Consider the following 23,928-nt stretch of genomic DNA (forward strand, 5'->3'; position numbering starts at 1 on the left):
TGCTTCACAGGTGTTGGGTGCTGTATAATTTTGAGTTAATTGGGCTTTTTGCTGTAGACTCTTGTGTGATTTCTTGAATTCATGAATTAGTCATTAAGTTGTGTTTACCAGGCAGGCACCGTGGCAATCTGTGGTCTGTTCAGCCAACCTTTTAGAAGGATGCTATTTGTGCAGGCTTTAGTGAACGATGGTGGGAAAATACTAAATCCTCTACAGGAACCCTTTAACAGCAGCCTGGTTTTACTTCCAACTCTTACCTTTACAGGTAGGTTTGGGCCTTTATTCAGAATGGCTACTCTTAGTGTGCTTACCTGTTGGGGTGGGGAGGAAGATAGGTGCTGAGCTGTTGCACCTTGTAAGAGTTGAGGAAAGTGAGTCATTTGAATCAATATTCCTCAGGAGAATTCACCTCTAACCCATTGCTGTTGAGTTGATTCTAACTCATGGCAACCCCATGTGTTAAAACTGCTTCATAGAGACTTTTTGGTCGTCATCTTTTATGGAAGCAGATCCCCAGGCCTTTCTTCTGCACTGCTGAATGGGTTTGAACCACTAGCCTTTAGGTGAGTTAGTTGATGGCAAGCTGCTTTTGCTGCCCAGGGACCTTGCTTAATTAGATAGGATAATAGGGATTTCCTAGTTAGAGTGGTTGTTAACAAATTCTCTTTCTTTTTAAATTGGGAAAGTATTTCAAATTCCACATTCACAAATCTGTACCACAAAAACCCTGGTCTAAAGGAGTGTGTAGATATTTGTGACGTTATTATTGTAATTATTTAATATTTAATAAATTCTGAGACTTTTATTACTGCCAGTCATGAGTAGTGGTAAGTTTCCTAGCTGAGGGTGAACAGCCTATATTCCTGTGGTTAAGGAACTTGATTAAGACATAAGAAGCTTGAATTCCTTTCTTAATTTGTTGTTGTTGTTGTCATGTGCCATCGAGTCAGACCCGACTCATAGCGACCCCTCCTCGGGTTGCTGAGGCAGTATCATTATGGAAGTAGATTACCCAACTTTCCTTCCAAGGAGTGGCTGGTGGGTTTGAACCGCCAGCCTTCTAGTTAGCAGTCAAGTGCCTTGGGCACTATGCTACCAGAATTTAGAAGTGCCTTAATAATAAGCAAACTGAAAAACAAACCCACTGCCATTTAGTTGATTCCGACTTATAGCTACCTGCGTAGGGTCTCCGAGGCTGTAAATCTTTGTTGAAGTAGATTGCCTCATCTTCCTACCCTGGAACAACTTAAGGCTTTGAACTGCAAGCTTCTGGTTAGCAGCCAATTGCCTTCCCCACAGCGCTACCAGAGCTCGTCCTTTATAACAAAAAAACAAAAACCAAACTCACTGCCATCGAATGGATTTGATTCATGGTGACCCCTCCTTGGGTTTCTGAGGTAGTATCTCTGTGGAAGTAGATTGCCCAATCATCCTTCCAAGGAGTGGCAGGTGGGTTTGAACTGCCAGCTTTCTAGTTAGCAGTCAAATGCCTTAGGCACTATGCCATCACAGCTCCCCCCTTAATAACAAGTAGGTGGTAAATTAAGTGAAGCCACAGCTATTTCAGTTTTCCTCACTGGGAATGGACTAATCTACTATGACAGGCACATTGCTTTTGATGGAAAATTTATGATTTGTTCAAGATTTCTGTTATGATCATCTCAGAATTTGAAATCATGCGCTTTGTGGTTTTGTCCCAGTGCAGGATGAAGCTTTTTTGTTTGTATACATTGAGCTGGTTGTAAGCTTTCAGTCTGAAAACTTAGATCAAATTGTCTTCTTCACTGATTTTGTTCATGTAAGGAGCACCACACAATGTCTTACTTACATTAAAAAAAACAAACCAAAACAAAACAAAACCACCTTTTCAGTAATAGTAATTAATATTGCTTAAAAATGCATGGCTTAACCATTTTAGTGAATTGTTTCTAAATTGTGATTGCAACTTGTATTGTATCCTTGGCTATTGTCTTAAAAACATTAGCAGGTGGTGTTATCCTAGCTGTAATTTTTCTTCCCTGGGGTAGAAGATGGCTTTCTTTTCTGGTCAGTGCATTTTAGTTGACTAATACTTTTATTTCTGTTCATATTAAGCAGGGGGGGGGGAAGGAATATGAAGAAAGCAAATGAGGTATTACTTTAACATGATGTGTAAAAAATAAATAAGGCCTTTTGTTATTTTCTGAAGATAGGAGCACATGCTGTAGATACATCAAAAAATCAAACCAAACCAACTGCTGTTGAGTTGATTCCTACTCACAGTGACCCTATGGTACAGAGTAGAAAGGGCCTGCAGGGTATCTAAGGCTGTAGATCTTTACAGAAGCCGACTGACACATCTTTCTTCTGTGGAGTGGCTGGTGGTTCAAACAACCAACCTTTCAGTTAGCAGCCTAGTGCTTAACCATGGCACCAAGAGTAAAATTTAGAAAATTAATCAAGTAAAATGTTACCTATTATACTTAAACATTAAAATATTTATAAATGACATCATTCTAAAGTGATTATAAACTTTCCACACCAAAATCAAACAACAGACATTCTCAGGGGAGAAATTATATGGTAAGCCCTCTACCCCCATTGTAGTTGGAACATATCAAAAAAAACAAACAAAACAAAACAAACCCATTGCTGTCAAGTTAGTTCTGACTCATATAGAGCAATATATATATATCTGTGAAATAATAAGTAGTCACTGGCTCTGGTAGCATAGTGCCTAAGGCACTTGACTGCTAACCAGAAGGCTGGCGGTTCAAACCCACCAGCCACTCCTCAGAAGGAAGACGGGGCAATCTACTTCCGTAGTGATACTGCCTCGGCAACCCAAGGAGGGGTCGCTACGAGTTGGGTCTGACTCGACGGCACACAACAACAACAACAGCTGTTTGTGTGAGAATCCAGAACTTGTTAAAGGCTAGCCCCTTAGTAAACAGTGGCAATGTGTACCATGCCTTTCTGAGAAATAATGCCAAATAACGTACTACATACAACAAAGAACGTCTTAGTATATAAGCAATTTAAGGAATACAGTGATTCATGGAGAGTTCAAAGTTGGGCTCAGCGATTGTGTAAATAAAGACATTGAGCTCTGAGAAATCTCTTAGGATGGCAATTTTTATTTTGTGGCCATTGTGACCAAGAATGCTGATTGTTTTTAGCCCCATTTTGGGAGTTAAATGTGAATGTATGATCATGCTATCTGTGTATGATTTGTTCTGTGCTATATGTTTATTTATTTTTGAGATCATGGTTTGTCCTCTTTTTTTGCAGGACGGGCTCTGGGTGGAGTGGTTACAGGCTTTTTGGGTACCAAAGATGGGCAGGTTCCCTCTTGGTTTGCTCCTGCTCAGCAGAAGTCTGTGAATGTCTTTGGCTGAAACTCTTCCTACTTGTCAGAAAGGGTAGCTGAAAGGACTGAGACTGGCTGATTTGGGCTGACACCCAGTCAGCCCTGCATTTTGAAGCCTTTCATGTGTTCTTCAGTGAGCTGATGTTTCAAAACCACATGACAGCACAGACTGCTTTCTCAGATGCGTTCTCTGATTGCTGGCTTCTAGCTCACTGCCTGTCCATGAGGGACCTCCTGCTAGATTTGACAGATCATTAGCCATTAAGCTAAGGATGGCAGAGCATTAGCCATTAAGCTGCTCCGGGGCTCAAAGACAAACAGGAAGACACTCAACAGAGCGAGACTCAAGTGGGCGCACAGCTTCTTGGCTCAGTTGCATTTTGGCTGTGTGGGTTTGTATTTGGAATTTGAGAGGAGGCACTCTGGTGATCCAGCAGTCATCACACTCCAGTGGCATGCTAATTTTTCTTTCTTTTTTTTTTTTCCTTTTCTTTAAATACTGGGATTGCCTTCCCTTGACTATTACTGCAGAGCAACAGCAATGGGAATCATTTCCTGTGGGTGCCCTGATGTGCACAGTGGGGAAGCCAAGGGGCTGATCCCGAGGTATTTTTCTTATTTCTCAATTCCTGAGTCTGGCTCTTCCCAAGATATTGGGCCAATTCTTACTAGCATTTCCCACTGTATAAATGGAAGTTTTGACCAAGTTTGGCAGAATGGCTTAGTATTTTATAAAAACAAAAGAAGCACTTTTTTAAAACAGTGAGAAAACTTTGACTTGTCTTTGAACATGACATTATTGAGCTAAATGAGCTCAGGCGTGTTAAAGGAGTAGAAGGGAGAGAACTTTTTATTGCAGCTAGGTTGGGCCTGTCAGTTTGCAGGTAGAGCAGTGTCCAAATGGGGGCTGCCAGATAAGACCTCATTCAGCATCCCTGAGGGATGAGGAAGCAGGTGCATTACAATACAGTCATTGTTCATTGTCTTCTCACTTACTTTTTTTTTTTTTTAACTGTACTGCATTTAAAATCCTATTAATAGAATTTTGGATTAGGAAGGAGTACCTAGGCTTTCCCCACCTTCCATCAATTTTAAAAGAAATCTAAGTCACTATTTTCTGTCTTTGTGTGTGGGGAGAAGCAGGGAAAGAGGGAGACACGAGAGACAGACTGACTTTCTCTTTTTGAAATAGGGAAAAGAGCATCTTGCAGCAGGGAATGAGAATTTAAAAGATATTAGAGCTTCTTGTAAGAAAACTTTCATAGACCATTAACTCTGTGGGCGGTGATGTTTGAATTATCCAGCAGGCAGATTTTTAATTCTACTGTTGACCTCTTATCTCCAAAATGTTTAGTCTGTGGGGCCCTGAGGTCTGGAAGCTCTTTGGAATCTCTGATAAACCACAAGCACTTTTTTCATGTCAAATTCCGCTTATCTACCAGAAAATATCTTTTTAAAGAATATAATTATCTGTTTTTTTTTTTTTTTTTCCTAGGCCAACCAGAACAGAAGGCTGGGAAGCCAAGGCAAACTGTTCAAATTATTATAGCTAAGAGAAGAGATTTGATCTTATGGTAGGGGGAGTACTGAGAAAAACTGAGGAGGGGTCCAGGTCAGGAAATGTGTGGCCTGACCTCCCCAGTTGACATTTTTCATTCACTTGAAGTGTTATGATTGTTGTTGTTAGCTGCTATAGGGTTGCCTCTAATTCATGGTGAGTTTATGTACAAAGGAACAAAACTGTTGCCTGTTCTTGCATCAACCTCACAATTACTAGCATGTTCATATCCATCCATCATTGCAGCTGTTGTGCCAATCCATCTCACCAAGGGTCTCCCTTGGCCTCACTGGCCCTCTTCTTCACCACACATGGTGTCTTCCTCCAGTGATTGATTCTTTCCGATGATGTGTCCAAAGCAAGTGAGTCAGATAATACTCTGTTGTGATCCATAGGTTTTAATTGGCTAGTTCTCAGAAGTAGATCACTAGGCCTTTCTTCATAGTCTATCTAAGTCTGGAAGCTCTGCTGAAACCTGCCCCCCATGGGTGACCCTCCTGGTATTTGAAGTCCCAGTGGCATAGCTTCCAGCATCATAGCAACATGCAAGCCACCCAAGTATTACAGACTAACAGATGGGTAGTACCCAAAAATCAAACCCACTGCCATCAACCTGTAGAACAGAGTAGAGCTGCTACATTGGGTTTTCAAAGCTGTAACTCTTTATTGAAGCAGACTGCCTCCTCTTTCTTCCATGGGCCAGCTAATGGGTTTGAACTGCCAGCCATTTGGTTCGCAGCCAAGTGCTTTAACCACTGCACCACCAGAGTTTCTTCTAAAGTACCTAGAGATGAAATTCTATGAAGTTTGATGACTTAAGAAGAAGAGGAAGAAGAAGAAGAAGAAGAAGAACAACAACAACAAAAATACCTAAATCCACTGCCATCAAATTGATTCCCACTCAGCAACTCTATTATTATAGGACAGAAGACAACTGCCCATGAGGTTTCCAAGGCTGTAAATCTTATGGAAGCAGATTGCCTCATCTTTTTCCTGCAGAGCTGCTGGCAGACTCACACTGTCAACCTTTTGGTTTACAGTGGTTCTTTAACCACTGTGCCACCAGAGCTCTTCCCTTAGTTCACTTGAAGTGTTATGATTAGACCTATTCTTATTCCTAGTGAAGCATGGTCAGGTATATGACAGCCACATGCATGTGATTTTAGGGTTATTAACTACTCTGGAATGCTGTAATTGTTGCTTAGTTTAACATAACAACCTTGAGTAGTTAGAATGCTTTGGAAGCAAGGCTGTCCTGGTGAAACCGAGTTTTTATATTCATTTGTTGTCAATCATGTTGGAAATATTTCTCAAATGCAGGACTCTGCCTTTGGGGCGGAGTGCTCAGTGAGTATGCTTTATTATCCTTTAGTAATGGAGATCTTTTTCAGTATGTTGGGGGCTCAGGATAAATTCTTCGTTTCCAGAACTTTACTCAGAAGATGGGAGTAATTGAGCTAGTTTTGAAGTGTGGACTCCTCAAATCTTTGTGTGTGTGTGTGTTTTAATAATTCCCTAATGATTTGTTTTGATTATTCACTATTTTACTTAATTTTTTCTTTTAGAAGCCACAGAAGTTTTCGGTTTTCTGCAAAGTTGGTATATGGGTTATTCCTATATATGGAAGTATGTAATTGTAAAGTAGTGTCATTAGCTTTGACAGACCCATGAGTTAAATGAAATTGATTTTCACCAACTTCTGCTTTTCTTTTCTCTTTCTCTCTGTTCTTCTGTAGGATTGAAGGTCTTCCCTTTTCTCCCCAACCTCCCTCCAACCCTGATCTCAGCGAATTCTTTGACATTGAAATTCATTTTTATGACTTTAACCTTAAGTTATTTTCGTGAAAACGATTTACATTTAATTTATTACACCTCCCAGGAATAATTGCAGGTAACCTTTCCCTTATTTTTCATATGAAAAGCTTCATATCTTTCTAAAGGAATTTCAGCACCTATGGTTTTGGGTAGGGATATTTTTAGTGTGAGCTTACTCCTAGAGCCCTTAGAATCACATCACATTGTAAACTGCTGCTCCAGTCAGTGAATGGCTGCCACTCAGGAAGGAGCCTTCTAGCATAATGGATAACCTTTGCACTTAACAATTTCTGAGGTAATTTCTGCAAGCAGCAGCTTTGTTTTCTCAACTAAGTGGTAGACTTAAAGAAAATTGGTAGCATTCAGTTCCCCTGTGTGTTGAGTTGTCTTTCTGGAATTGTACTTGCATTAAAGCTAATTCAGCAAACATTGAAGGGCAACTTGTATATTTAAAACCACTATACTCAAAAAATCTATTGTTGTCAAGTTGATTCTGACTCATAGTGACCCTATAGGACAGAGTAGAACTGCCCCATAGGGTTCGCAAGGCTGTAATCTTTAAGGAAGCACACTGCAGCATCTTTCTCCTGCAGAGGGTTTAGTAGGTTTGAACCACCAACCTTTTGGTTAGCAGGCAAATGCTTAACTGGTACTCTGTAAAACTTATTTAAAAAATAAATAAATAAAAAAGCCAAACCCACTGCTGTCAAGTCAATTCCGACTCATAGCGACCCCCATTGGGTTTCCAAGGCGGTAAATCTTTACAGAAGTAGATTGCTTCATCTTCCTTCTACAAAGCAGTTGGTGGGTTTGAACCACTAACTTTCTGGTTAGCAGTCAAATGCATTAGGCATTGCACCCCCAGAGCTCCTTGTACAACCTATAGTAGCTGTGAAAAACCAAACACAGCATAACACAACGTCTTTTCCTCTTCTACTCTAAGAAATGTAATGGACCAAGAAATATGTTTTTGTTGTTATGTGCCTTCGAGTTGCACCTGACTCATAGAAACCCCTCCTTGGGTTTCCAAGGTGGTATCACTATGCAAGTAGATTGCCCAACCTTCCTTCCGAGGAGTGACTGGTGGGTTTGAACCAACAACCTTCTGGTTAGCAGTCAAATGTCTTAGGCAGTGCACTACCAGAGCTCCCCAAAGAAACAACAGATAGTAAGTGCTTAACCAATGTAGAACAAGTCTTTAAAATTCTAGAGTATTTCTGGGAAATTGTATGTATGTATATGTATGTATGTGTGTGTGTATATATATATATATATATATATATATATATATGAATGAAAGAAAAAAAGTTTTGTGAACAAATAATTTGAGGAAAGACAGGTTAAGTGAAGTTGGACAGGGCTTTGTTATTTTTAAACTGGGACTCCAAGAGGAGGAGGATATATACAGTGTTCCCCAAATTTATTTGAACCATGGATTCTTTATTTTTCTTGGAACATCTCCAGAAACTAGTGTCCCATGGAAAATACTTTGGAAGATTCTATACTAGGCTATGAAGGTGTTTTTTCTCTTCTTAGAAGGGTCTTTTACATTGGTACATATGTACATTTGTTGCTCAGATATAAAACTTAAATGTCATGGTAAATGGATTTCTGTCAGTAAATTTCTCCATCAGTTAAATGCAGTGTTTCTATTTCACTTGGATATTAGTGAAGTTTTGGGGAGGCTGAGATCCAGAGATGATGATAATGATGATGATGATGATGATGGTGGTGATGATACCTGCTATTGAATGAGCTCTTACTTGGTGCTAGGTAAGTGCTCAGTATTTCCTCTAATATTTCATTAGCAGGAAGTAGGAATTAACATTTGTTTTATAGCTGAGAGGGTAACTTGCCCAATATACCAATAATAACATGTGGAAAAAAATTTTTTTTAAGATGATGACTTTTTGAGATAATTGTAGATTTATATGCAGTTACAGGAAATCATGCAGAGAGCGTCGTGTACTTTTCCCCACCCACTTTTCTCCAGAGGTAGCGTCTTTCATAACTATAGTACAATATTTCAACCAGGAAATTAACACTGATCCCATCCATGGGCCTTAACTTAGATTTCGTTGGTTGCACACGCACTCAGTATATATGTGTATTTAGTTCTATGCAATTTTATCACTTGTGGAAGTTCCTGTGACTGTCACCACAGTCAAGATACTGAACAGTTCTGCCACGAGGATCCTTCATGATGTTCTTTTATAACTACAGCTATCTCTTCTCTTTTGCCTCCTACAATCCCTGGCCATGACTAATCTGTTCTCCATGTCTATAATTTAGTAATTTCAAGCATGCTATATAAATGGAATCATATAGTAAGTAATCTTTTGAGATTGGCTTTTTCAAATGCTGGCCACTTTTAATAAACTGTTTCTCATCTTTGCATCAATCCTACAAGGTAAACCAAAACCAAACCAAACCAAACCAAGATGTGAAAACAAAACAAAACCCTATTACTGTCAAGTTGATTCTGACTCATGGCAGCCCCACGTGTGTCAGAGTAGAATTGTGTTGCGTAAGATTTTCAATGGCTGATTTTTGGGAAGTAGATCTTCAGGCCATTCTTCTGAGGAACTTCTGGGTAGATTAAAACCACCAACCTTTTGGTTTAGCAGCCAGGCATGCTGTGCTGTAGTAAATGACCTGGGATGGCTTTTCTAGCCGTAAGTCTTTGTAAACTCTCTAGTGGAATTTGCTGTGAGCAACTGAGGAGCTCCTGATGGTAAAAGTTATCCACCTGGGGTATTTCTGTTGATAGTGGCACAGAGCAATGTTCTGGGAAGTTTGCTCTCTCTCAGGTGCTTAGAATTCTGATGTTATGATTGGCTAGTTTGTCTACTCTGCCAGGCTCAGAAGAAGGCCTCCTAGAGGCAGAACTTGCTCTCGACTGCTAGCTGAGAAAGACATGATGTTGAGAGACATGCATTCCTGAGAGCCACGGGCTGGCTGGGAAAGAGACACCAAGAGACACGCGCTGCTGAGAAAGAGACCCCAAGAGATGCACATTGCTGAGAGAGACACTGAGAGGCACACATTGCTGGGAGAGTACCTGAGAGAGACTGTTGGCTGAGAGATGGTGGGCTGAGAGAGACTGAGCATTTTTCCTGAACTTGAATTGTACCATAGTGCTTCCCTAATAAACCCCATAATCTGTGAGTTCTGTGTGGCCACTGCAGTGAATTATCGAACCCAGTAGAAAGGTGGTGAGTGCTGCGGGAAGAATGGTTGGTGTCAGGGTTGGTGAAAGGGCTGGAGGGAGGCAGCATGTCTGGCCTTGCAGGAATAGGCCTTGGGCTACTGATGGTGATTTTGTCTTCCTCTTGTGGGGTTAGAGGAGGTCAGAAGATGCTGCCTCTTTGCCCCCTTAGCACATGCTAACTATATCACTCAGGAGCTCCCCTACAAGGTAAGGCTTATGAATTCTCTTTCAGAGATGAGGATGTGATGCTTCTAGGAGGTAAAATGACATACCTATTGCCCCACAATAGTGGACCTGCAGCCAGAAAGGAGCTCAGGTGACCTGACTCCATCCTTTCACTCCACCTTGACCTTCCTCTGGGCCCAGAAATATACAAGCTTCCTTTTCTCTTTGTCTGTATTTGAAACCAGGTTTCTTAAGCTTTTTTTTTTTTTTTTTAAATGTTAACTTTTGAGAAAGAAAATTGAATCACTTCATTATCTTGGAAGAGCAGAGATGGTAATATTTTTTCCTCCAGCTCTATTTTGGGCATACTGCCGTTTTCAGTTTTCTGTGCTGACCTTTATTACCTTGGTTTTCTTGACACTGTGACACAGATGATGAGGTAGGTTGTAGTGTAGGGGTAAAGGTAGAGATTCTTGCACACTGTTTCTTGAGTCCATATACAGGCATCTTTGATCATCTTTGATTTGCAACACATCCAACTGCCCTACTCGGCCTACTAGCTTTGGTTGCTGTGGTGCTAAATGTCTACTCCCAGAGCCCTTGGGACTTAACTCAGTGCAAACAAGAAGCTTGCCAGTGTGCTTAGGGATGGGGTGGGAAGTAGAACACGTACATTTCTATGAATCACAGTTGTGCCAGATGCAGTATATTTAAGAGAAAATGTCAGTGTTGGAAAATGATGAAGCTTTTAAAAATCTCTGTGTGGGATGCAGTTTTTAACAAGATTAGGAACCAGCTAGCAAAACGTAGTTTCCTGTTAATCATTGAACCTCCCCAGACATGCTCCTCTCTTAGGATCTCTGTAGTTACCATTCCTGCTTGCCAGCAAAACTCTTTCCTCCATAAAGCCACAAGATTTGGCTTGCTCCCTCATGTTCTTCAGTTATTTGTCCAAGTGTTACCTTTTCACTGTGGCTTTCCTTCGTATTTAAAATTGCAGCATTCCCACCCTCACCCCCATCCTCCACTTTTGCTTTGTTTTTCTCCAGCATCAATGGTAATATAAACCAGTCACCATAAAGCCAATTCCAATGCATGGTGAGCCTGTGTGTTTCAGAGTAAAACTGTACTCCATTGGGTTTTCCATGGCTGCGATCAGAAGCAGATTGCCAGGCCTTTCTTCCGAGGTGCTGCTGGGTGGATTTGAACCATCATTCTTTCTATTAGTAATGAAGTGTTTAACTGTTAGTGCCATAACTTACATGATTACCCTTTGCTTCGCCTGCTAGAATGTAAGCTTCTTGTGGGCAGGAAGTTTTGTTTATTTTGTTTTTATCCCTGGCCTCTTAGAATAGTGTTTGGCATGTATTCCAAACCAAACCAAACCAAACTCACTGCCATTGAGTTGATTCTGGCTCATAGCAACCCCCTTTCAGTTTCTGAGGCTGTAAATCTTTATGGAAGTAGATTGCCTGGTCTTCCTTCTGCAGAGTGACTGGTGAGTTTGAACCACCAACCTTCTGGTTAGCAGTCAGATGCCTTAGGCACTACGCCACCAGAGCTCCTTGTAGCATGTATTAGATATGAACAAATATTATTTGAATAAATGAGTGTTTTCAGGAGTCAAGATTTATTTGAGTTAAGCATTCTTTTATAGTGCACAAGAGAAAAATCTTGTCATAAGGCTAGCTCCTGATAAAATGTTCTACTCTTTTAAATGTGTTGAGTCAGTTTAGTAAAAATGTGTTCTTTCTTGTGTACTCTAACATGTTTCTAGAAGTGACTTTTTCATTGGAAAATGATCGACTTTTAGGGGAGCTCTTTCAGATGTAAAGGAAATTAACCAGCAGATCTAGGTAATTGAACCTTGCAAACTGTAGAAATGTTTATACTTCTGCCAGATTGAAGCATGAGTTCAGTGTTTGCATAACCACCTGTGTAATTACACGTATTAGCATTCCAGCATGCATTTGCTGAGCTATAGTCTTCAATTTTGCAATAAAAGTATTTTCACATGTTGCCTACTACTGTGAAAATTGGTTTCCCACATACACAGGGAAAGCTTGTGCTACTGTTTTGATTTTGGGGGAGTGGTTTGGTGGTATATAACATTTGTTTTCTTAGTAGAAATGGGACTCTGTGATGGAAATAAACTCTGGATTTGAATTTTTCTTTTGGAGGGCTGTTTTTATAAGTTTGGGATAGAAACAGAAATAGATACTGCTCTATGGATACTTTAGGTAATATATGCTGTGATTTTTTTTTTTTTTTTTTTTTAAAGGGAAATAATACTGCCTGTGACAGAGTTGGGCAGGGTTGGATAAGCCTGTCCTCTTCTTGGGACTGTTCCAGTGGTTTGGAGAGTGACTGCAAATGAGGAACAGGAAGTAGGGAGGTTGCTGCTGTGGCTGGAAAAGACCTCCCAGGGGAAGGCTAGCACCTCCTCTCCTTTCCATGTGTCCCCAGGACTTAACAGTTATTTGTCATATGGCTGTGTGTGCCTTTCCTGTCACTTGGGTCTTATATGAGTTTAGAATGACCAAGAAGATAGGGCACAGAGAGGGAAAAGTTAAGGGAGAATGTTAATGAAGCAACTTATAATTTGAGACAGGCCTCGTGTGAACACTTAACCTCTGACCAACCCACCTTTCCTTCATTGTGACCAGCCAGCCAGCCAGCCAACCAACCAACCAACCAACCAACCAATCAGTTGCCATTGATTCTGATTCACACGGTGACCCCCCTGTGTGTTAGAGGAGAAACTGTGCTTCATAGGGTTGTCAATGGCTGATTTTTCAGAAGTAGATTGCCAGGCCTTTTCTTTTGAGGCACCCTGTACTTGAACCTCCAACCTTTTAGTTAGCAACCAAGAGCTTTAATTATTTGCATCACCTAGGGGGTCCTCATTTTGTACAGACACTCCTCAACCACCTTTTGCTAACTGGACTCAGACTTTTATATGCCTACTAAACACTGCGTACAGTTCTGAGCACGACTGTAAAGGAAATTCAGACTGAGTTCAGTCATTTAGTATGCCAAAAGCAGAGAACCCCGAGCTGTAGCCTGATGTTCATTGAGGTTGACTGGAACACCTTATATTGTTAATAAAGGTATTGCTAAATTTAAATAAGTAATAGCAGTCAGGTGGTACTTATTTAATTTTTTAGAATAGTTGTTAGCTATCCTTTTCCTAAGTGAAATAAGCCCAGTTGAGTTACTTAAATCAGACTTTTTCCATGTCTTGAAATAATTTCCATTATTCTGCACTAGAAAAAGTAGGTGGCTGCAGGGAGAAGTTGAGACAGAATTATAAAGCCATTTGGATTATGTTAACCAGTATATCACTCACAGAACTCATTGAGCAGACAGCTAACACCTCCTAATAAGGATCTGCTGAATACAGATCAATGTTTTGGGTCTTCCCTTGAAGGTACAGGAGAGTCAATTGAGCACAAAGGTGGACACTCAATTTAGGGAGACAAAAAGGACCTGACTTGAGAATCTCATGGAATACCAGATGTAAAATGGTACAGTATATCCAAGATCAGAAGAACTATCTCATTGTTAGTTCTGTGATTCTTCCTATTAAAACTTTAAATTCTGCAGTCTTTACTGTTCACCTCTTTGTTTACCCTTGGAAATGGTAGGCAGGGTTGAAATGTCTAGATGTAGAATTCATGAGACTTTGCATGATGACACTTTTGCTTTCCATATTTTAATGTGATAAATGGTTTCACATGGATATCATTGTCCCTTATCCCAGACTAATGTTTTCTGACCAGTATGTTGAATTGGTGAAATTATGTTGTATTGACCAATATGTTGTATAAAATGGTGCAATTATTGATTAGCTGTAAGACATAATTACAATGATGAAATTCTGTTGAAGGGTTTTGTTTTTGCCATTTTAGCAGGGAAAGTTTCATATGGTTCTGTTTACCAATTATTGTGGCTGAATTCAAAAACCATTACATGGTTAGATTACACATTCTTTCAACTTCTGCTAAAATGGAGAAGTACAAGTAAACAAGTTTATCAGAATTTTCAGTAATCTCTCCGTAGGTTCAAATTGTTAAATCTGATGTCTGTACAGAGACTTTGTTAAAGGCTGGATTTAAATATTGGGTTGGATCTGACTTGGTCCATGTTCTAGGGGATGCATCTTGGAAGTTCCAGATGGGGAACTCATTATAACCCAGTTTTACCCATTGCATGGCCCTATGCCATAGACACCATTAGGGCAAGGGAGCAAGGTTTAGAGTGTCTCCAGCATTAGTTTTATTCTCGACCCATTGATTGTTCTTACAGTTTGCTTAATAGTTGAATGTAATGCTGGATTTTGATGATTTTTTTAAAGTTATTTCAGAAATTACCACAGCTGCTTCTAAGTTAATCAGATGCTTAAGAGTCCTGTTTCCACAAGGCTTGCCTACGTTTTTATAACATCACAGCTGTCTGGGTCTAGCTTCTGCCCCCCACCTCCACCCCTTTCCATCTGCCCACCTCTCACTGCTTCCTCACTTGGTATGCTGAGACGAGGTGGCAAATTCCCAAATAAGCTGCTAATTTCCCTCCCTTGCAGGGCTAGGCCTTCGGTTCACAGAGGCTTCTTTGAGCAGCACAGCTTTTCTAGGCCAGGAACCAAACCTGGGGGTACTGCTCTGTCAAAAGTGCCGAAGCAGCTTGCTTTGTGAGGCTGGGTGTTGATTTTTCCCCTTGATTTGGAAACTTTCCCTAGGAAGCTGAAAGGTGCTTTCATATTAAGCAGCTGTGGCTTTCCCTCCCATCCACTCCCTTGCCTTTTTTTTGAAAATTCAATTCAATTTTATTTTTGGTGAAAATATACACATCGAACCATGCTCCCATTTAACAATTTCTACACATATTGTTCAGTGACATTGGTACCATTCCTCATATTGTGTCAACATTCTCATTTCTGTGTGCGTACACACACACATATGCTTATGACAATAAAAAAAGCTTTTAAAAAATGTGTGGTAAGCATGTGTGTGTGTATGAAAACATTTGTCATTTCAAAATGTTTTTACCTGTACAGTTAACAGTGACATTAATTACGTTCATCATGTTGTACAACCATCACCACTGTCCTTTTCCAAATTTTTCTATCACTCTTAAACATAAGTTCAGTGTCACTGTAAGCAATGAATACCTAAAACCAAACCCTTTGTCGTTGATTCTGACACACAGCAATGCTAATAGCTTAAAGTTGCCCCATAGGGTTTCCTAGGCGGCGATCTTTACAGAAACAGACTACCACATCTTTCTCCTGTGGAACAGCTTGAAGGTTTGAACCGCTGACCTTTCGGTTAGCACCCGCGATACCACCAGAAGTTCAAGCAATGAACTCACTCATTTTAAAAGCTCAAAATCTTATTTGAACTGAGGAGAAGGTAAGAAGGTTGCAGTCAAGTTTTCCCTGTTTATGAATGGTGCGTCTTACCTTGGATAACACTTCTTCCTAATGGTGATTCCAGTTCTGGCCTTTTTCCATCTGTGTATCATCCACTGGGAGCTAATTTTCGTTGCCACTTCTCTTAGAGTTTATCAGACTCTCTCTCCAGTGCTCCCACAACAAGCTGTTACAGTAAGCATAAAAACAAGCACATTACACTAGGAACAAAATGCCGTTTCCCTCTCCTTGCCAACCTCATTAGAAAACAGTGATAAAGTATGTATGCATATAATTACTGTAATTAAACATTTGAAACCACCTCAATAGGGGACATTTTAATGCTTTTATAAGTATGGTATCTTCATTTCAGAACTGGGAACTGGGTGCTTCTGTTTTACTCAAGACCTTCATCTCTGTTGGGGTAGGAGAGAGAAGTTAAAGGAGAAGAGAACGTTCATTTTAACTGTAGCTCCAAGGTTCTGTAAGAGTAATTTTATTACACATATTAGAGTAGAACAGATCAGTCTTTCCATCATTGTGTTTATTTTTCAGGGTGTGTAGTCTCAGGGTGAGCTCAGTTGTCAAATATAAAGACATAACAGCCCTGGCTATTAAAAAAGAAACATGGAAAATAATTGTAAACTGGATAATATGCTTGCTCTTGGAAGTGAAATATTGGAATATTGTGTATTTTGTACCAGACTGATGGGATCCTACAGCCACTGTATTTGTGTGGTATGTTGGAATATTGTGAGATTTGCTTCTCTCGAAGCTTGAAGCTTCCCCACCCCAAGAGCTGTTAAGAAGTGGAAAGACCAAAGGGCCAGGTGAGGGTTGAACCAGAGTGTTGCTTATTTACTAAGCAAGATTTTTTGAGCACCTTTTGGGTGAGTGGTATTATATGATTTAAGGAGTTAGGAGGCCTGCTGGCACAGTGGTTAAGTACTCGGCTGCTAACTAAAAGGTTGGTGGTTCAAACCCACCAATGGCAATAACTGTACAGTAACTGTCACTGTTAACTGTACAGGCAAAAAAAATTTGAAATGACAGGAGAAAAAACCTGGCGATCTGTTCCCATAAAGGTTACAGCCTAGGAAATCTTATGGGTCAGTTCTACTTTGTCCTAGAGGGTCACTATGAATCAGAGTCATCTCCTTGGCACAAGATGGCAACAATAACATTCTTGGAGTTAGAAAGACCCAGAACAGAATCCTGGTTCAGCCACTTTCTCGCTATGTAGCCTTCAGCAAATTTAACATTTTTATATCACGGTTTTCTCATCTGTAAATTGGAAAATGGGGATAATGCCTACTTGTAGGAATACTTTGAGAATAAATAAGATGGTGAATACAAAGTATTCAGTATAATGTTGTCTTGCTAAGTGCTATTTGTTGTTAATCATTGTTTTATAGTGTAATATAGAGGGTGAACATGCCTTCTAGGCACTTACAATGCAGTTGGGGCCATGTGACATGTATAGGGATTCAGAACCTTTGCTGTGCAGTGTGTAATTGTTAGAGAAATAAGGTAAGCAAGAGAGAATATCAACCTGTTGTCATATGGATGGGACAGACTTTATAGAGGACTTGTATTTGGGGCCATCATGGTGCTTGACTTCAGGAGCATCATGCACATCATTTATAAATAAGTCCCTCAGGAGGGGTACGGTTGAACTGGTTGGGATTTTGAATGAGGCTGTGAAGGATGAATGGAAATGGGATAGAAGGAAGGGCAGAGGATGAGTGTGGGCTTGGTGGGAACAAACTTGGTTCTTACAGAGGATGTTAAGACCTCCCAGTTGGCACTGGGGATAGATAGGCAGACTGTAAAGCTTGCAGAGGCTCCAAGACTTTGTTTCTTTCCAGTTAGTGAATGTTAGATGGAAGGAGACATCCTTGAGTGGCACAAATAGTTAATATGATTGGGTGCTAACCAAAAGGTTGGCAGTTAGAACCCACTCAGAGGTGCCTCAGAAGAATGGCCTGGTAATTGACTTCCAAAAAAGTCAGCTATTGGAAACAAACAAACAAACAGATGGAAGTAGGGATTGGCTTGAGGACATCTGTTTGTTTTTGGTGGAATAAACCTTCTAGTGTGGTAGGTACTGGTCAAGATGAAATTCCTTTGTTCTCCTCACGTTGTCTTCATTTAGTCTTATTTTTGTAGACCTGGGATTGCTGTATTTCTACAAGGACACTTGTTTTTTGTGATAGCCTTGTAGTCTGGGTAAGTAAATGAAAAGTTTCGCTTGTTCTTTCTGCCATTTTTTCTTTAACATTACTCAGCTCTCATTTTGTTAAATACCACATTTATTCAGTACGTGAAGAGATCAAGATTTTGCATGACCTTATACTATGGTTTTATTTTGTTGTTGTTGTTATGTGCTGTCAAGTCAGCCCTGACTCATAGCAACCCCTCCTTGGGTTTCCGAGGCAGTATCACTACGGAAGTTTTATTTTATATAGCCTTAAATTTCATTTTAACTTCTTTATGCAGTTTTCCTTTCCTTTTCTTGCTTCTGTAGGATTTATTTTGCTCTTTAAGGACTCACAAAGGCTTTAAGTATATCATGGAATAAACCAAGTGGCAAGAAATGTTTTTTCTTTATCATCAGACTTCTGTTATTTCTGAGCTATGTCTTTGGTAGATTTCAATTTTGAAAATATAATATATTTTGCTTGGAAAATCTTCTGAGTTATGTAATAAAAAGTATTATATTGGATGTTCAACATTATATAGTGCCCTAAAGGAAGGATTAGTAAAGTATTTCTGTAAAGGGCCAAATGTTAAATATTTTAGGTTTTCAGGCCATAGTCTCAGCTGCAACTGCTCAGCTCTGCTGTAGTGTGAAAGCAGCCATAGACAATACATAAATGGATAGATGTGGCTGTTTTGCAATAAAACTTTATTTACAAAAAGCAAGTTGTGGGCCAGATTTGGCTCACTGCTGTAGTTTGCCAGCTTCTGCTTTGAAGGAAGGAGCCCTGGGGATGCAGTGGCTGCTGACAGAAAGGTTAATAGTTCGAACCTACCAGGCACTGTGCAGGAGAAAGATGTAGCAAGCTACTTTGGAATAATATTTACAACCTTGGAAACCATATGGGGCTGTTCTGCTTTGTCCTATATGGTCGCTATGAGTTGGAATCAATAGCAGTGGGTTGGTTTTGGCCTTAAAGGAACGAGATTCTGTTGGTTTGGGAGATAGGTGAAAAACTAATACTTGGTAAATTATAACATTTTTAGATATTCACTCCACAAAAGGCTAAAAAATAAAACTCAAAAAGCAAACACTAAAATAAAAAAAATAATTTTTCTCCTATTGTTTGGATTAAACTTTGTTTGATAATGAGTTTGTAAGTAATGCCCAGATAACCTTTATAGCTATATTTATTTTTTAAAATCTAAGATCTAAAATCCAAAACAAACCTCTCTTCAATATTCATTATTAAGCATTATTAAGCAACCAGTTATTGAGTGTTTTCTTTGTACCAGCACTAAGCAGGCCATTGGAAATTCACAAATAATCTAGGTACAAACCTCTTTAGGGAGCCATAGTCTAGTCTGTACTCATTATTGCCCAATGTGGGCTCATGCTTGGGAGCACAGCATATATATAGTCCCTGATACCAAGAAGTGTGTACTTCAAAAGGGATTCTTTGCGGGTAGGCTCATATGTTTTCTTTCTCCATATATGCATGTGTGTTTAGAATATCTGCTTTTGTTTCTCTTTATTGGCCAAAAGTGTTAAGTTCTGATGATTCAACAGGTTATGTGTTTTCCTGCCCTTTATAGTTTTTACTTCATCTCTTTAATTAGTTTTTCGAATATCTTTACATTCTGCCCATCAAATTAAAGACAAGTCCCACCAGATATTAAAAAAATTACCGTGTCATGTCTAGCAGACCCTCTAGAGTGTCGTTCCTTGGGCCTGAGCCAATCTGGCCCTTGAAGATTGGGTAGGGTTTGATGGAGGGGAAGGAGGTCAGTCTATGAAGGAGAAACAGCACAAGCAAAGGCTCCAAAAGTCAAAGTGGATGTGGAATTCTCCAAACATAAGTGGTGGGGTCTATTGAGCACCAGTAGAGTGTGATGAATGGACAGATAACAATGGCTGCTGATAGTGGAGGAACTTGGAAACTAAGCTGTAAAATTCTAGTGGAAATAATAGTAGTAGTGTTGGAACCTGCCTAACTGAATGAGCACACTGACAGGGATCAGTCCAAAGCTGATTTCTATGAGGTTAAGGTCAGACATACCTCCACTCTTGAGCCTTTTTACTAATTCTAACCCCAGCAGTCCCTCTCACAGTACTCTACCACTCTTCTGGGTTTGATAATCCATAGCAGTGGCCACCCAGAATTCACACACCATCCTTATAGTTCAATAGTTTATCAAGGAAGTAACAGGTTACAACTCTAGATCATGATCAACAGGCTACAACTCAGAATCAGGATCAAGAAGTATGTACGCAGTCATCCTTCTTCAGCACAAGATGGCTGGCTCTCTCTGCTCTGCTCAGCCATGCAGAGCTCCTCTTGGCTTCCTGAAGACAGGCTCCTCTTGGCCCTGCTATTTGTCACCACAGGCTTTGCCACTGGGCCCCTTCAGAGCCTCTCAGCTGTCCTGAGTGTTATAGCCCTTGACATGTGTGTATTATAGTTCTTTCAGGAGATTCCTTGCCTCTTCTCTGTGCTGCTTCTCTTTTGCTTTTCCTTCCTTTGGTTCTTCCTGCTACTTCTTTTCCTGCTTCTTTCTGTCTCAGAAAACCTCTGTGGGATTGGCTGCTGCTTATAGACACAACTCTTTGTCAATTTCCAGGCATGGTTCCTTCCCGGCAGGGGGCCATAAACTGGCAAATCCTCTCTTGATAGGTAGGCCACAGACACTTCATTTACATACTAGATTACAGACACGTCATTTGCATAGTCTATTGGCCAATCCCTACAAGGTTCATACCAATCATAGGGTAGTCTGCAACCCATGGCCAGACAAAATATGTCAAACTTCAGATTGGTTACAGTTTACCCAGGGAATGTCAGTCAACTTGGGCAAAAAGTAACACATCTTTGAGGGTAGAAAACTAGGGCAAAGGTAATTGCTTAGGGTTTAGGGCAAAAATTTCTCAAGCTGTTTTTCCAGAGAACCAAGGCAAAGGCCACAGAGAGGAACTCATTTCACCTCCCATGCAAACATTTAAATATGATGTAATAGTTGTTATTAGCTGCTGTCGGATTGGTCCCTGACTCATGGCAACCCCATACACAATGAATGAAGCACTGCCAGTTGCTGTGTCTCTGTCCCAGTCAGTTGTGGATGGAACTGCTGTGATCTGTAGGATTTTCATTAGCTGGTTTTCAGAAGTACATTCCCAGGCCTTTCCTTCTAGTCCTTCTTAGTCTGGAAGCTCTGCTGAAACCTGTTTGGCATGATGGCAGTATGCAAACCACCACTGACATGGGTAGTGGCTGTGCATGGAAGGTGAGAATTCTACCACTGATCTACAGGTGTACTTCTGATGTAATAGTAGAAGAGATGCAAGGGCATTCCCCAAGTAGAGGAATGGCACGAGAATATGAGACTTGATCCCTTCCTTAACAAAATGGAAGGGAAGTGAGTGGAGAGAGGGAGAAGATAGATAGAGAGAGAGAGAGAGAGAGAGAGAGAGAGATGACATAAAAGCTTCAAGATGAGAAAGATCTGGGTACAGGTGACTGTGGAAAAGGCTTTAGCAAGAAGGAGAGCTTTCATCTCTTTCTAGTCAGCGTATTTGTGAGATGTATCTAAAGGAACTGCTTTTGAATAAAGAGGTAGAGTTTATTGAGGTGAAAGAAGTTCTTTGAGTTGAAATGAGGGAAGAAAATGAAAAGATACATTTTTTTCAATGCAGTTGGCCGATATGCCAATGATGAAAACATGATGAGAAAATGTACATAAAAATATATAAATGGCAAAATCTAAAAACCAAACTCACTGCTGTCAAGTTGGGTCTGACTCATAGTGACCTCTCCTTGGGTTTTCAAGGTGGTATCATTACGGAAGTAGATTGCCCCATCTTCCTTCCGAGGAGTAGCTGGTTGGTTTGAACTGCCAACCTTCGGGTTAGCAGTCAAGTGCCTTAGGCACTATGCTACCAGAGTTCCCATGGAAATGGCAGCCATTTATATATTCTTCTATAAAAATATAGAAGAAAGCCTTTATTTGTTTTGTTGAAATAGTGGCTTGTTTTGAAATCAAGGAAATTCTGCTTTGTCCCTTTGGGGTCATGATGAGTCAGGTGGTGGGAATAAGGTAGGCTTGAATTGTGGTTGGTATTTGAGTGTGGGAAGAAATGTCTGTATAAGGTTTTAAACATACACCAGTGTAGAAGGAAAGTAACATGCCTGTTCAAAATATTTCAGCAATGTAAAACAAAAATAATGTTTCCAAAGGCTCAAATAATTTCCAAAAATATGTAACAATCCATAAGGCAGAGTGGACTGTTTTTCCAGTAACACTGAGTCATTCTATAGCAGGTGGAATGAAACCTGTATTAAAACCATTGGTGTTAGTATTTTGGTATTTTCCCTTCAACAAGAGAGTCTTAATAAATGTATTTTCTTGCTTTTGTGCCCTGAATTTTGTGATTTGCTTTTTCTGGCCAGGTTACCTTATGTCCTGAAATAGAGAAACTATAGGGAGCTCTGGTAGCATAGTGGCTAAGGCACTTTACTGCTAACCAGAAGGCTGGTGGTTCAAACCCACCAGCCACTCCTCGGAAGGAAGATGGGGCAATCTACTTCCGTAGTGATACTGCCTTGGAAACCCAAGAAGGGGTCGCTATGAGTCAGGTACATAACAACAACAATAACATAGCTAATATAAGGAGCCCTGGTAGTGCAATGGTTAATTGCTCAGTTGCTTACTGAAAAGTTGGCATTTTGAACCTACCAGCTGCTCTGCGGGAGAAAGTGACAGTCTGCTATAAAGATTACGGGCTTGGAAACCCTATGGTACAGTTCTACTCTGTCATATAGGATCACTATGAGTCAGAGAAGGAGCTCTGGTGGCATAGTGCCTAAGGCATTTGACTGGTAACCAGAAAGCTAGCAGTTCAAACCCACTAGCCGCTCCTCGGAAGGAAGGTTGGGCAATCTACTTCCATCATGATAGTGTCTTGGAAACCCAAGGAGGGGTTGCTATGGGTCAGATCTGACTCGACGGCAGTGTGTTTGGTTTTGGTTTTATGAATTGGAATTGACTCAAAGAGGTTTAGTTTTTTTTTTTTTTAAATATACTTTCAAAACTATTATGGAAAATACTTTGAGAAATTTATTATGGAAATTATTATGGGAAATATAAAATATATAGAAAAGTAGAAAGAATAGCATATAGCTTGATGAGCTCCCCCTTCCCCACTTCTAAGATTTCTAAGACACTGAATTTCAGAATGTTTATTTTTTTAAAAATGAAAAGACTGATTGTCCCAGTGCAGTATTTGGGGGCAAAGCTTGAAGGCCCAGAGATTGACATGGGGTCTTCACGGATGTCATCTCTGGCATAGCTCAGACCCAGCAAAAAGACAGTTTTGTCTGTTTTTGCCAGTGTTGCTGCTCAGTTCCACTTGTAGCCAGCAACACCCAGCACCTGTGCCAAAGGTGACTTCCTCAATTAAGACATAAACCAAGAACTGGGCAGGATTCTGCTTCCAAGTAAAGCACATGTGGTAGTTTATGTAGTGGCAGCCAAGCGTACAATGTGTACTTCGGCTTCCAGTTACTTTCCTTTTCTACAGGGGAATGGACTTGGACTCATGTGTCCATTAGGTGCTGGTTTCTGCTGTTCTTAGGAGCCCCAGTGGTGCAGTGGTTAAAGAGCTCAGCTGTTAACTGAAAGGTCAGCGGTTCAAACCCATCAGCTTCTCTACAAGAGAAGGATGTGACACTCTGTTACTGTAAAGATTTACAGCCTTGGAAACTCCATGGGGCAGTTCTGTTCTGTCCCATAGGGTCACTATGCATTGGAATTGACTCATCGGCAGTGGGTTTGGTTTTGGCCACTGCTCTGAACCAGCCCCCTCCCTTGTCCACTGTTTGGGAGCTGTGTGTTTCTGTACCTCCTCGGCATATGCGTGATGTGTTTTCCTTGTTGTTGTTGTTGTTATGTGCCCTTGAGTCGGACCCGACTCATAGCGACCCCTCCTTGGGTTTCTGAGGCAGCATCACTACGGAAGTAGATTGCCCCATCTTCCTTCCGAGGAGTGGCTGGTGGATTTGAACCACCAGCCTTCTGGTTAGCAGTCAAGTGCCTTAGCCACTACACTACCAGAGCTCCTTAGCACTGCTTATATGCTATTTCTTCGTTAGATTTGCTTTCGGAATAGTACCTCTGCAGCATTGAAGCTACCACCTCATCTCCCAGTTCTCAGGGATGTCTGAACC

The 23,928-nt window shown here is 40.5% G+C and overlaps 1 pseudogene; it reads right to left on the minus strand.

Annotated features, from left to right (window-relative positions):
• LOC103204651 overlaps window positions 1-10,615 on the minus strand; it is a 70,175-nt pseudogene extending 59,560 nt beyond the window's left edge.
• Window positions 10,616-23,928: the final 13,313 nt, after the last annotated feature.

Source organism: Orycteropus afer, unplaced genomic scaffold, assembly GCF_000298275.1.
Source record: "Orycteropus afer afer isolate SDZICR_OR568_19922 unplaced genomic scaffold, OryAfe1.0 scaffold00255, whole genome shotgun sequence".
In the NCBI taxonomy this organism is placed as follows: domain Eukaryota; kingdom Metazoa; phylum Chordata; class Mammalia; order Tubulidentata; family Orycteropodidae; genus Orycteropus; species Orycteropus afer.